The following is a 15,852-nucleotide window of genomic DNA, read 5'->3' as shown; positions in this document are numbered from 1 at the left end:
CCAAAATTCTAAAATAGCATGGTCGCTACCTCCTAGGGTTCCAGCCACTTTTACCTCCTCAACCATTTCCTCCCTGTTTATAAGGATTAGATCCAAGGTAGCAGTTCCCCTTGTTTTCTCCCCTACCTTTTGGAAGATAAAGTTGTCAGCAAGAGAGGATAAGAATTTCCTTGACCTGTTAGTTTTGCCTGAGAGAGATTCCCAACAAATGTCTGGATAGTTGAAATCTCCCATGACAACTATGTCATATTTTTTGGAGAACTTGGCCATTTGATGCATAAAGAGTTCATCCATATCTTCAGCTTGCACAGGCGGCCTGTAGTAAATGCCTACAATGGTGTCCTTTCCATTGTAAGCAGCTTCTTTACTGCCAAAAGAATAGGTTTTGCCTGCAGGAAAAAATGCACCAAAATGCTACGTAGCCTAACTGGAGAAATTTTTTAAGAATAAAAGAGGCTAAAATCAATAAAAATGGATAACGGTAAAAAACAAACAAGTGTCTGTTTTGAAGAGGGTGAGTATGTGACGGGCAGTGAACTTACATTTGAAGCACTACTCAAGCGGTGAAAAAAAAAACCTGTTGGAGAAGTGCTTAGTGCTTTAAACTTAAAAATCATTGTTCTCGGGAGCACTTTGTCCCATATAAAAAAAAAGTGCTGCCGAGAACAATGGAATGATCTGCGCTCAGAATAATCACTCTGTGCGCAAGGATGTGTGGTTGGCCTGTCTAAACAGACTGTTATACGGCCCTCTGGAAAAGGCCGTCTCTTCTATGTAGACAATCAGCAGTCTTTTAATGGCCTCGAGGGTTACCAGTAGCAGATTTCTGCCCAGCGAGCAGTGATCAATAGTACAGCAGGTATAGCAGCACTTATTTAAAGTTTTGTGTCAAGTTAATATGTTATCTTCTATAGAAAGGATAAGGGCCCCGTCACACATAGTGATCTCGCTAGCGAGATCACTGCAGAGTCACAAGTTTTGTGACGTAACAGCAATCTCACCAGCGAGATCGCTGTGTGTGACAGCGATCAGCGACCGGCCCCCCCTGCCAGTATCGCTGTTGGAAAGCCCTGGACATTTTTTTGGTCGCTGGTCTCCCGCTGGCCAGCACGCATCGCTGCGTGTGACAGGCGGGAGACCAGTGATCAGCTGGTAACTAAGGTAAACGCAGGGTTTCTAAGCACGGCGCTGTGCTTAGAAACCCTCTGTGTACCTTAGTTACCAGCGTGCTGATGCAGGGGGCTGGTAACTAAGGTACACATCGGGTTTCTAAGCGACGCACGTCCCTTAGAAACCCGATGTGTACCCTAGTTACCAGCTCCCTGCATCAGCGCTCTGGTAACTAAAGTACACAGCAACGACGTGCGCTCGGCGTCGCTGGTCCTGATAGCTGGTGAAGCTGTCTGTTTGACAGCTCACCAGCGATCATGTAGCGACTCACCAGCGATCCTGACACGTTGCAAGAACTACCCTTCTGAACGGAGCATCCTAAAATTGCAGTACTAGGCATATTAAGGAGTCCTGTGGGAGAAGCTGTAATGGTCACTATGGTAGTAGCCACCCAGAGTTTTACAGAACCAAGTATGTTTCATAGGAAAGATGATTTTATTTGTATATGTCATGTTTTCTTTGGTTTAGGGGGGTACTGGTTCTGCTAGTCTAAACCAGTGGAATGCTCCCTAGAAAACAGTATGCAAGGTAGCGCTCCTCCAAGAGGAAGAAACCTGCCTCTTTCGAGTGACATCATCACCAATAGGTTGATATCTGACCTTTCCATATAGGGTGTACTAAAAATTGAAAAGACATCCATCTACCGACAGCTGTTTGGGGTTCTTGCTCCTTGTCAGTGTAGAGTACTGTACTGGTTGGCCCGGGATAGAGATTTTTGATGGAGATTTAGGGAGGACTGTTTTTCCTTGTGGACTGTTAAGGGGTCGGACGTTGCCTTATAGGGGAACTACCTTCTATGGGTGGCACAAGAAATCCAGCGTTCTTCCTTTTGGAGGAGAGATAATTTGAGTGCAAGTATAGGAATACCATACTAAAATGTATGCATTATACCTTATGCAGAACCTCAGGGGCGGTGCATGACTACTAAAAAGAGAGACTTTCTGTCATGGTTTGCTCTGGATTTCTTTGGCAGTACTTCTAGGGTTAATGTTATGTGGCCTCTCTTTGGGTTGGAGAGGGTTATATTTAACCGCCCCTGTGCTGTGCCCGTTGTCAGTTATACATCTGATCTCGGCTGAGCATCTGACCCCATGAATACCTGTGGGTATTGCTTATTCCTGCTGTTTGCGTGCTTATGTATGACCTGATCTGTTCCCCGTTTTTGCATTTGTCTCCTGATTCGGTACTTCTCGTGATACTCTTGGTTTTGATCTCTGCTTTGTCCCCCGACTTCCTGCTCGTTATTCCTTCTGGTACCTCGTGTCTCTCTCTGGCTCTGACCCCGGCTTGTCTCTTACCATGCTATTTGTCTCTCGCCTTGGCTACCATGCTGTCCTTTGGTCTGACCTCGGCTCACCTGACACTTCTCCCAGCTTCCCCGGGTCCTGTCATCATCCCTGGGAGTTCAGGACCTATCCCCACCTCCATCCACTCCCACGGTGGTCACGTGCTGCAGGTCCTGTTCACCTTCTGGCATGCTCACAACAGCATCTCACATCACAGCAGGAGTTCCTGGTTTTCCCAGCACGTCCTCGGACACTCGGACAGTCTCAGGGGGTAAGTCTGTTACGGTGTCCGTCACACTTTCCCCGCCCCCTTGGCACTATACTTATTGAAAAATGGATTTTGCTAAGTTTTTCTTTAATTGCTCACTTTTTAATAATCACTATTGTATTTTCTGGCTGTTCTGCAGATAACATTGTACTACTTGACTGAAACCTCTAATGAAAGCATTGCATCAAAGTATCACCGGCCTGGACTGTCTGATGTGATCTGGAGTGCACAGTCATGACGCAGGTGTGCAAAATACTCACTTACCTCCATAGTTCATTTTATCCCTCAAACATTCCTGCTGCAGACATCCACCTAATTCCGGTCACTGCAGGGTATTATTAGCAGTGATTGTCAGATATCAGGTTTGTTAATATCCTCATTCACAGGAGATTACTTTCTTGGTGAATCATATAGTATCTGTTGGTGATGGCGTCAGTGTGTATCTGGCGACATATCAGTGATATTGACTTGGAGCCTGATGAATAACCTCATTTTTGGTGGTCTGGTCAGCAAGATTAGTGCCTCGGTCCCCACACACACCGGGTGAAAATCGGCTGAGCCTGCCGGTTTCAATGGAACCGACTGATCATCTGATTTGTATAAATCTTCCCCAACAAATAATGTTGGGGGAGAGAAGAATCAGGCCGTTGCATTTTCTATGGTTGATCCTCTTGTTTTCAAGGGAGGTGAGTCGCTGCTAATGGTGTCTGTTTAGAGCTTGATCAAAGTATGATCCTATTTTCTCAGATGTGAAGAAGATGAAAAAAAAGTCTCCATTCTGTCAGTCTGTGAAAATTAAACTGCCCTCGAATGGCATTCAAATACAGTCCGATTTTTTTTTACAGCCCCATTGACTTGCATTGGTGAGTGTGATCCGATTTACTGATGCAAATTGTGCATGCTGCAATTTTATTCTTGTAGTAGACTTGGTCCAGAGAGAAGATCCAACATGTGCACCGCCCCATAAAATAACATTGGTCTGATTGAGATCCAAACGTTTGTCGATTCGCACTAGGACCAAAAATATGATCGTCTGCATGAGTCCTAAGAAAATCACCTTCACCTTCGTGTGTGATTGTATCTTTGAACCTTGGGCAGCATGGACTCTGAACCACCATATTCCTCATCCATTGCAACAAGTCCTAAAACAAACACCAGAGTGCTCGGCCAAGCCAAACATACATGTGCATAGGGGAGTTGGTAGAGAAAGTTGTCTGCAAAACTAATCTTTGCAGCTATCATGTATATGGTCAGCGTAGGTCTTAAAGGCCTGAGATAAATGTACACGTGTGTGGGGGATTCTTCATACATCTATCTGATGGGTTTGGCCAGCTTAAGTCCATGTACAAACATTAATTGCCCAGTGATGACACTACAAAAGACTGTTAACCCATTTCCTTCAATATGAGCCCAACTGTAGTACCAGAGAATGGAAATTACACAATGATTGGGGATGCAAACAGCTGATCGACGGGGGTTCCAAGCGTTAGACCACCACTTTTTGTATGGATAGGCCGTTCATATCAAAGTCCTGGAAACTTCCATTTAGCCTACCACCTGGTACTGTTTTTTAATATCTCACCCACAATTCTGATACTGTAGTACACAGTGTAATTTTGTAATTCAGTTCTGCTTAAATTTGTCAGCAAAATCGGCACCCAAAGATTAGCTGTAGATATTTTCCTCTCATTTTCCATCTGGTGTGTACGCAATGTCGGAACTATTTGACTACATGTAGATAGGTCACACTGATGGAACGTCGTTGTGCAACCAGTGGAGTACCCTGCTGAATGCACTGGTGGAAAAGGGCCCCTGTACAAGAACAGTATATGGGTCCATTATAGTCCAATAGCTCATCATAATGCAAAATTTCTCCAGCTTTGGAGGTGGAAATGGACCCCCTTACCTCTCGGGCCCTCTTGAGGCACCAATAATATGGCCACCCCTTGTTGAATGTCATCTTAGTGCCAAAATATGTGCTGTAAAATGGATCCAAAATGTTAATATGAAATGGGGGTTTTTTCTGCCAGATGTATATCACTAATTCTACTAATGTGCAACAGCACAGAAAGTCAAAAGTCGTCAATGACGATTGCAGCATTTCCCTATTTCTCTGCATGGAGCACATCCTATCTACACAGAGTATGCTGGAGATCTACAGCGATTTTATTTGGTTTCTTCTCGGCCAAGGGAAATGTTGCCGGGCAGGTTAGACAGGCATTGGGTGGCAAACAGACTGACAAGAAACTATGTTTCTGCAACCACACCCCCCGAGAGGAATTAACGAGAAGCTATCACACCCTCATTAAAAAGGCTGGGGTAGGTTTTAGATCATTCTAGAAGAGAAATTGTTGCAAAAACACCTGATGATCTTGTAGGAAACATTTGTTAATTGAGCCAATGATATATGAAATTGATATCCAGTGTTCTCGGGTGTTTGCCCCTGAGGCTCATTTTTTTATTCGGTCTACCTCAGGGTTATACGGGTTTCAAGAAGCCATAGAGGAACTCTCAACAATCAGATATCTTCCACTTTCAGCAAACTTACATTTCTACAACAATAAAGGTGACCATACACAATGGATATCTGTCAGCCAAGCATGCACAAATTTTAATGGAGAAATGAGAAGTCACTGCCAGACTCCTCTCTGAAAGTGGCCTGTCTCCCACAAGAACAAAGAACCAGAAATGCAAAAATCTTCTACTGGAAATTTTCTTTTTTTTTTCCCTTGACATCTGAGAAGCACATTAGTTGATCAGCAAGTCCACCGAAATTTGATCTGGCGAACCTTACATACATAGTCAATGCTTTAAATAACTACCAGGAATAAACTTTCATTGGTCAAAAAACTAGCCCATCTGACCTCTCGTACAAAAGCATTATCAGTTTAGCCAAGCATGCATGTGTTCTGAATGGCTAGAAAAGAGGCAGGCCTTGTAGGACACCTGTAACAAAACTTTATCTCTCTTGAAAACAAAAGGGGATGCTTGAAATCCAACAGCCCAATCCTTATCTATAAGGGCCCCGTCACACATAGTGATGCACCAGCGATCCCGACAACGAAACGATCTTGTCAGGATCGCTGGTCTGTCGCTACATGATCGCTGGTGGGCTGTCAAACAGGCAGCTTCACCAGCGATCAGCACCAGCGACACTTGGGTAACAAGTGGCACACGTCGCTTAGTTACCCACAGTGTATCTTAGTTACCAGCGTGCTGATGCAGGGAGCTGGTAACCAAGGTACACATCGGGTTTCTAAGGGGCGCGCGGCACTTAGAAACCTGATGTGTACCTTGGTTACCAGCTCCCTGCATCAGCGCGCTGGTAACTAAGGTACACATCAGGTTTCTAGGTGCCGCGCGCCGCTTAGAAACCCGACGTTTACCTTAGTTACCAGCACCAGCTCGCTGATCGCTGGTCTCCCGCCTGTCACACGCAGCGATGCGTGCTGGTCAACGGGAGACCAGCGATCAAAAAAATGTCCAGACATTTCCACAGCAATCAGCGATACCCGGCAGGGGGGCGGTCGCTGATCGATGTCACACACAGCGATCTCACTGTTGAGATCGCTGTTGCGTCACAAAACTTGTGACGGGGGGCTTTAGTCCCATTAAGGTGATTCAGCCAACATTTTGTAGGTTCAACTAATCTCTAATGTTTATGGCCAGCTTAAGTGCCAGAAGCAAATACCACCTAATGATCAGGCATGGATCCACCTCTTCAGTCCTGGTTCCATGGCTGGACCATACTATCAGAGAAGGGGTGACCTCTTGTCTTCTGACATTGCTTGCTCGGTTGCCTAAATGCTTAATCTGAATATCTACAATTAAACATCTTTTTTATTAATCTAAGCGGCCATTTGCACACCTTAATTTTATTTAGTGATGGATCTTACAAGAGTTGTGTTCTAGGCATCAATGTCTTCAGTCATGCTGCTGATGAGGATGGATTTTACGGTAGGGCAACTGATGAAGACCAATGATAAAATATATTTGTATTATTAATCTCCCACCTTCTCCTTCATGTAAAGTTGTTCTCAAGGAATTAAAAATAGAAAAGATAGAAAATGTAATTATGATTAAATTGCTAATTACCTGTAATTTACCAATCACATTTCCCCACTTGCAACATTTAGGGAGATAATCATTATTGCACATTAAAACAGCCCCATCTAGTTACACTGACAAGAATCTGTCCTAGAATATTAATGCATGTGCAGTTAGTAGCTCCACTTCTGTGACCTGGAGATTGCATAGTATATTATTTGCAGGTCCCAGCAGTTGTTTAGCAATCAGAAACTTAACTGGGAAAAAACTTAACCGAAAACTGAACTGAAATATAAGTTGGTATGGATGCAAAATATTGGAGCTTGTTCACACTGGCCATCTTCATACCACAACACCCCTGTTATCTCCATTAGTATAACAGACAGACTGGACAGCAGTGTGAGCAGTCTCTTCTTACCTCAGCACTCCTGCTATCTCCAGTATTAGATCAGAAAGATAGGGTAGACAGCAGTGTCATCTTACCTCAGCACCCTGTAATCTCCAGTTTTAGATCAGATAGACAAGGTGGACAGCAGTGTGAGCAGCCTCTTCTTACCTCAGCACCCCTGGTATCTCCAGTATTAGATCATATAGACAGTGTGGACAGCAGTGTGAGCACACTCTTCTTACCTCAGCACCCCTGGTATCTCCAGTGTTCAGGTACGGACTGGGCCTGAAATTCAGCCCTGGCATTTGTAATCACACAGGCCCATGTTGTCCTCGTCCCCAAGTATGAGATGAGGATATATATTAATAATATTACCCTGGATGGAGGGAAAGCAAGATTTACTACAAGACCAATATTTCTAATGATACCCGCAGCCTGACGGGGTAAGTGACGGAGTCAGCGACTTTGTGCTCCGTCACAACTCTTAACAATATGGGTGTCTTGAGAACACCGATTCTGTTAGCAGAGTAGCAGACAAGGTGGCTCACGACCAAACAGGCCCTTCTGGCATTTGTCAGAATTGCCAGATGGCCAGTCCAGTGTTGCCAGTATTATTTCAGATAGACAGGGTGTACAGCAGTGTGAGCAGCCTTTTCTTACCTCAGCACCCTTGCATCTCCAGTATTAAATCAGATAGACAGGATAGCAGTGTGAGCAGCCTCATCTTACCTCAGCACCCTGTAATCTCCAGTTTTAGATCAGATAGACAAGGGGGACAGCAGTTTGAGCAACCTCTTCTTACCTTAGCACTCCTGGTATCTCCAGTATTAGATGAGATTGACAGGGAGGACAGCAGTGTCAGCAGCCTCTTCTTACCTCAACACCTCTGGTATCTTCAGTATTAGATCAGATAGACAGGGTGGACAGCAGTGTTAGCAGCCTATTCTTACTTCAGCACTCCTGTATATCCAGTATTAAATCAGATAGACAGGGAGGATAGCAGTGTGAGCAGCCACATCTTACCTCAGCACCCTGCAATCTCCAGTATTAGATCAGACAGACAGGGTGGACTACAGTGAGAGCAGCATCTGCTTACCTCAACACTCCTGGTATCTCCAGTATTAGACCAGATAGACAGGGAGGACTGCTCTGTGAGCAGCCTCTTCTTACCTCAGCACCCCTGGTATCTCCTGTATTAGATCACATAGACAGAGAGGACGGCAGTGTGAGCAGCCTCTTCTTACCTCAGCACCCCTGGTATCTCCAGTATTAGATCAGAAACAAGGTGGACAGCAGTGTGAGCAGCCTCTTCTTACCTCAACAACCCTGGTATCTTGAGTATTAGATCAGATAAACATGGTGGACGTCAGTGTGAGCAGCCTCTACATACCTCAGACTTGCATGTAAAAAGAGAGAATAGTGGTCATGGCCGAACTTTTAAGCAGCAGCTATCACATATATTTAGACTCCTATTTCATAAAAACTTTAAAGAAGTTGTCCGGTCTAAAATGAAAAGTCTGCAGCCCACCAGCCTCGCCCACTAAACGACTTCTGCCCAGGAGTATGCATATGGCATACATCACCGCCGTTCCCGGCTTAGAAACCGGCGAATCTCCGCAGCACACAGTGTATGCGCTGGGGGGATTCAAAAGTCTACAGTCACAGAGTAGATAATAGATATAGATAGAACAAGGAGAAAATTTGCATTGAAAAGAATTGAGTACAGAATTGATTTTAAAATTAGCACAAACATAATTGTCCTACTTCAGTCAACACCCAAATATTTGTCATAAGTCAAGTACTTAAATCTGTTCAATTAGTGTTAGTCTTATGGTCAGAACATGCATATTATTTATCATATACTGTACCTACATTTATCAAAATATTTCATGCTGTCTAAGAGTGAATTCACACTTGGCAAAAATTTTTAGACTGTCCCATTGGTTTGAATGTAGCTTCTAGAAATCTGTTTGCTTGTGAAAGCAACAACCCAATACAGATGTATGACACTTCATAAGAATATACCCTTGTAATGCCCATAGGTTTGTCAATGATCCCATTTTCTACCTTAATGGATATTTTTAAAAGGATCTCCTATACCTGACAATAGCACCACCTCACAAACCCAACCCCAAAAAGAACTTGGTCATGGTCTGCACCACGATCAGGCCAACCTGGGAAAGTGTTTTGGCCCATAATACATGGGGGGCCCACTCTACCCAGGGTTCAGTTAGCAACATCTGTCATATATTTACTGCAGGTGTGGTGTAGACTGCATATATGGAGCAGAATCAGGAGCAGAATTTTCTCAATGCAGCGCATATGCTGGCCAGTACCAAATGCAGCAGTTTAACAGTTGGTCTGAAGCCTCTGTCACTCCAGCTCTATTCCACACCCAGTGCTGCCTCCTTTTGCTTCACTGACAGCCTCTATGCAATGTGACTTCAGGCAAAGAAACTGTCATTCAAGCAGGAAGAAGCAGTGCTGTGTGGAATAGCGCTGGAGTGACAGAGGCTTCAGATCTACTATAGCTCTTCAGCCTCATTTGCATATCAATTCAAATGCTGATTTCTCAGTAATGGAAAAAGAGACTGGCCAGGAAGAGGTATTGCTGACTTGCCTTTGAAGGAGCCATATGTACATAATTTGGGGTGAGAAATCCTGCTGACAGATTCCCTTTAAAATAAAAAATATTAAAAAGTTTACTCCCATTTTTATGAAACTTAAATAAAATGTAAAAGAAAACTACAGCTTTTAGTGCAAGAAAACAAGCTATGATACAATTCTAGCAACAAAAAAATAAAAAGTTAAAGGTCTTGAAAAGAAATGTTAAAAAATTGAAAACAAAGAGCGTCGTCCCCATAACTTGCCCTATTGCACACATAAACATTGTGCCATCTCTCAGTTTGGTGCATAAAAATTAGCATAAAAGACATTTCCAGATTGTTTCATGGGTATTTCTGGGTTGATCATGGGTGAGTCTTATTTTTTAGCAGTAATCTGTTGGGAGGTATGGATCTCCACCTAAACTTATATTTAGAAAAGAATAATTCATAATGCAGACCAAGATGATTATAACATTTCACAATTGCTGGCAGCTGCTCTTATGTTTGCTGTCATTGCATTAACAACATTTGACTGAAATAGTTTTATCATACAACAGACTGGTTACTACTAGACATATAGCCAAATAATCCAGTCCCTACTAACCAGTATGTGAACAAGGCTCAAAATTTGTGTATTGGAACAATTTATGACTCTCAAATAAGCATGTGTCTAAATAATAATAAAAGGTTTAAAGAGTAACTATTTTTTATTTCATTATCTTTTGGGCATTGCAACGTTATTTTTGTAATTTGCTTCATGGTCATATTTTGGTTTCTTCTCCACCAAGTTCCATGCTTCAAAGGTGTTTCAATGTCCATTGCATGCTCTTTTGGATGTTCATTTCAACTGCAGCTCACAAAAGATCTGCATACTATATTCAAACAATCAGATTCTAGAAATTCCCTTCTGTGAGAATCTCTGCTCCCTACTCTCTAGCACACAGAGGAATTCCTGTAGACAGACTGTTTGCATACAGTATAAAGATCTTTGCTGAGCAGCAGCTAAAAGCAGCTTCTAAAGGTGCATAAATTGGTCACTGAAGCAGCGCCACAAAATAATGTTTGGGGGAGAAGAAAGCAAAATAGAGTAATAAAGTATATTTTTAAAAATCCTACATTTGCAATAACTAAATAAATAATAGTTTAGTTATATTTTAATTTTTTTTCTGACATACTATAGGAATATATAATGTGTTCTTTATAATATGAATAACACCAATTAAAATTAGGGCATGGAAAATAGTGGAAACAGAAGAGTATATTTTGCCCATAAATATTTGACTACCATACATATTACACAAATTTAGACTAAGAAAATTCTTTTAAAATGAGTGAAGGCAAAGTGCTGCCTAATATGCAGGGATATATTACAAGAACACTCAATTGAAGGTAGATATCATGAAAAATAATTCCCTATAAAAACAACAATCGGCCAAATATGCCAAATAAAGTGTAGATGCTTACATGCAGTGTGATTGAGTTCAGCGTGTCCCTACCGCTGCAACATGCATTTCGCTCTTCTTTGTCAGGAGGTGTGTTGGGGAAGTGGAAGTCCAGAGTTTATTAAGCCTAGTTGGACCAAAGTCAATCAAGTCTGAGGAGGGTGTGTGCGTCAGATGGTCAAATGTCCATGTTCTGATTAGCGTGGGTGTCCCTGCTTAGCAGCATATGCATCACTGACTTCACATCCAGATCAATTAACAATACCCAACATATTCTTTATAACATGTTAGGTCTTGTTAATCTATCTCATCAGGAGCAACCTAATTTGATAGGTGATAGGGACAGACAGACCGATATAAACTTAGCTTAGATTGTCACAATTCCATTACTCACAGTATCCTATGGATGCTATGAATGACCGCTCTACCGCCCTATGGGTTTGAGGGATTGCTGAGCTGTCAGGATTGAGAGTGACAGTTCTAGCTCCCAATCTAAGGCAGAGGTGAGAGTATTGTGAATGACAGGTCAGCTGACCTATCTGGCTGGGTATATGGGATCTCCCCCAGGGGTCATGCGTTCTGGATGATTTCAGGGCTATTTAACAGTTTGTCAATTGTCAGATTATCGGAAATTGTAGCTTTGCTCAAGTGGTGTGTGTGTTTGCTCTGTGTTGAATTCTGATCTCTGTTGCCGACCTTAGATTTACCTTTGACCTTCCATTTGATTTACCCTTTCGTCTTGATCGGCTACCTACCTGATACTCTGATCTCGTACTGTGACCTATTGTCTTTACCCTTTGTCTATTACGAGCCCTCTTGGTACTGACCCTGGACATCTTGACTACCCTACATCACTGCAAGTCCGGGAGTAGTGACTATTGTCACACTGAGTAGCCATAGCATCACATTACAATTGTACATAATACTTTTTTCTTTCTCCCACCATTATGGAACCAATTCGCACACTTTATGATTAGGTGATGAATCAGACCCAGGTGGTTCAGGATCTTACCAGTCTCAGCTGCTGGGTCAGTTTTTTAGCGATGGCTGCTACTCAGAATCCTCCATTGCTGACAGTAGCTATGACGGCAGTACTTTCTGATGTACAGTTGGTCTCTCCCGAACCAGTAGTTGCTCTCACTGATATAAATTTTCAGTGGAGAAAGATCAGGGAGAACTGTAGATTATTTTTTACCCTGTTACTCCTGTTTTCAAGGGACGAGTCCCAGCTGGTGGGAATAATCATGTCAGTTACTGCCAGGGGGACCACAGACTTTTTTTCTTTGTCCCCACAAGACCCAGAACGGTCTTTGGCTCACATCTTTTTTAATGGGTTAGGGTTAATCTATGACAACCCTGAAAGGATCCAGGTTGTGGAGGCAAAGATTATGACCCTGACACAGGGGGACCACAACGCTGAGGATTACTGTACCGAGTTCCAGCAATGATCCATGGAAGTGCTGTGGAATGATGAAGCTCTCCTCTCAAGTGCCAGTTTCCCAGAGGCCTTTCAGATACTTCCAAGGATGCTCTTCATACTCCACCTTGTCCCTTGGAGGAGGCCATGACCCAGGCTATTCGAATGAATCGCAGAATTCGGGAGAGGCATCATAAGAGTCAGGGTGGTTCGGTTATTCTCCTCTAATCTGTCAACTTACATGAGGCGGAACTGATGGAAGTTGGAGCTGCCAGCTCTCATGTCATCAAGAGGTGTTAGCGCAATGTTGGACTCTGCTTTTACTGTGGGTACGCTGGGCATTTTCGTTAGGAGTGCACGATACGCCCTCAAACAAACAGGCGACAGGAAATGCCCAAGTCTGATTGATTGTTGAGGAGGTCGACTTCCAGTTACCTTTTTACTCCTCTGATAAAGTGCTGTTAAACGTGGAACTATGTTTCAAGAATCTGCTTTTGCTTTCATTGACTGTGGACCTCTAGCCATCTTCATTGATTGAGGACTGGTTGTTAAACTAGGATTAGAGACCGTTAGATTAGAGAGACCCATTCAAATAGTCGCCTTTGACAGGACACCGTTGCTCCCTCCAGAACTCTGTCCAGCTGGTAACGGTGGAATTCACACTAAGAGTGGGAACTCTTAACTCTGAATCCATTTCCTCCTATGTTTTGGATAATTTACCTGCTATGTTGGCATTTGGGTTTCCATGCCTGAGTATTTACAATCCTGTTATTGATTGGTGTCAGAAGGATATTGTTAAGTGTAGTCCCGATTGTCATAAGAAATGTCTTAGTTCTGTACAAATTTGCTCACATAGTCTGGAGGATCTGCCGGAATATCTGAAAGACTTCAAAGATGTGTTCTCGGAAAAAGAGGCAGAGATGCTACCTCCTCATCGTCCTTATGATTGTCCTATTAATTTTATGCCTAATGCCAAATTGCCTATAGCTCACCTGTATATTTGTCGGGACCTGAACTTACCACCATGAAAGAATATGTAAAGAAAAGTTTCATGAAAGGGTCATATAGATTCTTCCTCCCCGCTGTAACTGCTGGGTATTTCTTTGTTAAAAAGAAAGATGGTGGTCTCGTCCTTGCCTCAATTTTCGCGAATTAAACAATACTATGGTCATGAATAACTTACCCACTTCCACTCATCCGCGACCTATCTAATCAGTTTACTGCGGCTAAATGGTTTTCTAAACCAAGAGGGGCTTATAATTAAGTTAATATTGTGATGTACCATGTCTGCAAGATATGTTTTCTGTTGCAATGTGCTAACAAATCCTCCATCCTAGGACATTGTAAACTCTCAGTAGTAGGAATTCCTTCCCCCCAGGTTTTATCAACCCTGCCACTTCCTCTGGAAGAGCAGGAATGTTAATTAGCTAGACCATCTTCCTCACACCATTTGCCTTCTCTCCTCTTCAGAGCGGGAAAAACTTCTTTGTTTGAAACGAATAAAACTATGAGAGACTATACCATAAGAACCAAATACCCTAGAGATATGAAAATCATATTTTTGTAACCTGAGCGGTCCCAGCTTCGAGACCGCGTATGTTTCGAAGTTCTACCCTGTCCAGAACATGAGATAGGATTTGCGCCCAAATGGACGGTCATATCGCATAGATGTTTGATGTTTTCTTGATGGGCTCATTACGCTGGGAAACATGATACCACTGATGAGTCCATACCAGCTTCTCCCATAAAGTTATAGCTAATCTAAGTTTTGTAGCCAAAACATAACTTGGATAAGAGAGGTGGGATCAACCCAGAATGCACCTCTCTGTGATGTCACATAGGAAAGTCTATAAGGCATTTCCTGGGCAAACCAGCTCAGAACAGCTCAAGTCGTCGTGCTAGAAGGACCCCAATGAGCGGAGAAGTGCAGCTCCGCCTCCACCCACCTTAGCCGCATGGTCTGCCTAAGGAACAATATGGAACTGTGAGTGTAATCTCTTTGTTTTCTCCACTTTTATTTTATACCTGTACTGTACATATTTTATGTCTCAATTTTATAGCAACTTTTATCTGTAATCACTGTCCTCTTTCGGAAAATAAATGAAATTATTTAGATCTGTCTCCATGCTCTAAGAATCGAACTATACGCCTTTGATAGATAATCGCTACTAATTCAAGGGGTTTGCCACGGACCCTCTTAATTTAACACTGTGAATTAAGTAACCGTGACTGGTGGCAGCGCGTTGTGTACGGCTATTACGGCTTGCTGGCAGTCTAGAAGGGTCTTATATTGCTGAGTAAGGGGCTTCAGCCACAGCATTGATAATTCCCTTACTGCAGAAGCCTAATTGCCGGTTCACAACAGGCAGCCCGTCCGGCGACTAATTATCCTAGGTGCAGTTCCCTGACTGACCTGAGGGTAAGGGGGGCGCCGGAGAGCTGCGAGTTCCAAAGTGGAACTGAGAAAGTGGGATATACATAAATCCCCGCAGTACTTGGAAGATTGATAGCAGTGGTGGGGCATCCAAATTAAACTCCCCCTGCGGCAAATTGTAGAGCGAGATTAGCTTGCTGGATATTTTTGGTCACATGGTGCCAGTGTTGGGATAACTAAGATAAGCCCCACTGCGCCTGTGATAGCCGTGTGCCGGCATTGTGTCACGCCCCTCCGTCCGCTGATACACCCGTGTCAGTGGTGGGACTGTGACATAGTGGTGACACAGGGTCCGCTGTCCGTCGCGTTTTGGTGGCAGCGGGACTCCCGTTAGTGTCGCCCGTAAGTGGACGAACGGCGGTGGGCTGTTCGTCACATATTGGTGGCAGCGCGGTGGGATAATCCTAGAGCATTAGTGATTTGGTTTGAGCAATCATTCCTCTCACTAAAAACCTGCACGGTTCCTGCGGGAATCCTGCATCATAGGTTTTGGAGAACAGACTCAGTGGTTACTAGTCCTGAGACATTAGTGTGTACTTGCAAGTATCCCCCTCCCGTTTCTTCGTTTTTCTTTTTCTATCTTTTATTTGGCAACCATGGCGGCAAAAGGAGAACCTTGGTACACCCGGCAGACAAAGGAAGTTCTTGCTGCGTTATGCACGTACCAAGGCCTTGACGCCACGAACAAAAACAGAGCCCAAATGATCGCGGCTCTAGTGCAGCTGGACAACGACCAGAATCCAGCGAGCGCAGAAGTTGGCCCAAGTTGCAATGGGGCTGCAGCAGAGGCTCCA

The 15,852-nt window shown here is 43.5% G+C and overlaps 1 protein-coding gene across 10 annotated transcripts in view; it reads left to right on the top strand.

The window, feature by feature from the left end:
• The window catches only part of ZNF185 (zinc finger protein 185 with LIM domain), a 155,254-nt gene that overhangs the window by 15,917 nt on the left and 123,485 nt on the right, over positions 1–15,852 (top strand). The window contains exon 2 of one of the 10 annotated variants that reach the window (XM_073543430.1): positions 2,864–2,967. The exons of the other annotated variants lie outside the window; for them this stretch is intronic. The gene's annotated coding sequence lies outside the window, so the exon portion shown is untranslated. The remainder of the gene's footprint in view (positions 1–2,863; positions 2,968–15,852) is intronic. 10 annotated transcript variants of the gene reach the window in all.

Source organism: Dendrobates tinctorius, unplaced genomic scaffold, assembly GCF_039654945.1.
Source record: "Dendrobates tinctorius isolate UK_male_01 unplaced genomic scaffold, ASM3965494v1 ptg000133l, whole genome shotgun sequence".
Classification (NCBI taxonomy): Eukaryota; Metazoa; Chordata; class Amphibia; order Anura; family Dendrobatidae; genus Dendrobates; species Dendrobates tinctorius.
This window is presented reverse-complemented; position numbering and strand designations above follow the sequence as displayed.